Source organism: Pleurodeles waltl, chromosome 5 (genome assembly GCF_031143425.1).
Source record: "Pleurodeles waltl isolate 20211129_DDA chromosome 5, aPleWal1.hap1.20221129, whole genome shotgun sequence".
NCBI classification, from domain to species: domain Eukaryota; kingdom Metazoa; phylum Chordata; class Amphibia; order Caudata; family Salamandridae; genus Pleurodeles; species Pleurodeles waltl.
Genome location: NC_090444.1, coordinates 1,604,665,022 through 1,604,666,620, shown reverse-complemented (window position 1 = coordinate 1,604,666,620; position 1,599 = coordinate 1,604,665,022). Strand labels below are relative to the sequence as shown.

Below are 1,599 nucleotides of genomic sequence, written 5' to 3'. Positions count from 1 at the left end.
CACAGATGAAGGAATGTGTAGTAAAGTGATGTAATGTAAAGTACTGTTTTGACTAGCGTGACCTTTTTCCTTAACAGGTAAAAGGTATAGCTTGTACACATGTTGTCAAGATTGTTAGCTACGACCTATGATCAAAGAGATCTTCGTAAAAGGTGACGATTGTCTGTATCTGAACCAAACTCAAATTCCTGACAAAGGAATAAATAATCTCTTCATTAATTTTGCTTAACAATTTATTAGTTAATCTAGATGTGAACCACCAAAAGGCTAGCCTGTGGGCTTCCTGTTTGGTTCAGTAAATGTACACCACTCTTTGGGATTGGTTAACATGTAAACCCGTGCAAAACTTTTAATAAAGATTTATTTTTATTTTACAAAAAATCTGTGCTTATTAGTTTAATATCTGATACGTCCTCTATCTGGGGACCATATCTTAAATTAATTTTTGGAACAGGGAGATGGAATAGGAGCTTGCTCTGTTCACTCCACGAATCAACCTGGCATTGCAGTACCTACAGGAATGGTGCACTTCCCCACCCGGGGAAAACCATGATGTGGAAAGAAAGAGGAGAACAAAATTAGTGCTTCACTGGCTATCTCTGTAAAATGGCTCTAATGTGTTTGAGTGTAAATAAAACCAACATGGCCATTTTGTGGCAGCTGTCTCTTGTTTTATTTATTTATTTAATTCACTATTTCTGTCATATTTAACCCCCAACCCCCTCTTTTATTTTAGTTTTTTTCCTCTGCCCCAGGCTGCACTTTGGCAGCAATAAGTGTCAGAAAAAGACAGCATCTTCAGCAGTGTGTTTCTTTCATTTTTGGATCCATTTCACAGAGGGAGTGAGTGATGGAAAGGAGCTGGTTTTCAGCAAGTAAGGAGGAACGAGATAGGAATGGAAAGACAGGAGGAAATAAAAAAAAGAGAGATGGGCACAACTAGCTGTGGCAGAGCAGAATAAGTAGACACTGTCCATGTCTTCTCTGGTTATGAGGGAAGAGAAAGTCCTTTTCTCCCTCTGCCCACCCCTGCCCGGCCTCATCTATTGGGCTAGGCTACAGTGCAGCAGAGTCCTGGACAAGGGAAGGGTGGTACTGGCCACTTGATGTCTTGGCGCTATCCAACGCGGCCTGGCCTGTTGCCCAGTATTCTGACCCAGAGACTGGACGCCGTGGACAGGAAGGGAGGGGCATGCAAAAGCTAGAAAGAGGGCAATGTGGGTATGCTCATGGATGCCTAATGAGGTGGCTGCTGAGAACTATGGTAGCCGGGAGAAAACCTGACACTGGGGCCTTTTTTTCCGTTTGGCACTTGCTGAGGTCGTGCGAAGAGTTGGGAAGAGAGGTGTTCACGCAAAAGTCTTAATTAACAATTATTAATGAATGTTTATGTATTTTGCATAATGAATTTGATAGAAAATGTGCACGTTTTAAATTGTTACTTCAGAGAATGGCCACCAGTACTCACAAAATGTACTAAATGAGTGATTAATATATATGAAATATTGAAAATGTATTAGATTAATGTAGTAATATCATAATAAGAGTTATATGTTTGATGCTTAATAAACTGCAGGCCTTAACTTAGCATGTGTCTTG

At 40.5% G+C, this 1,599-nt stretch overlaps 1 pseudogene; it reads left to right on the top strand.

The window, feature by feature from the left end:
• Positions 1–358: 358 nt before the first annotated feature.
• LOC138297615 (U2 spliceosomal RNA) lies at positions 359–534 on the top strand (annotated as a pseudogene).
• The last annotated feature ends 1,065 nt before the right edge of the window (positions 535–1,599 follow it).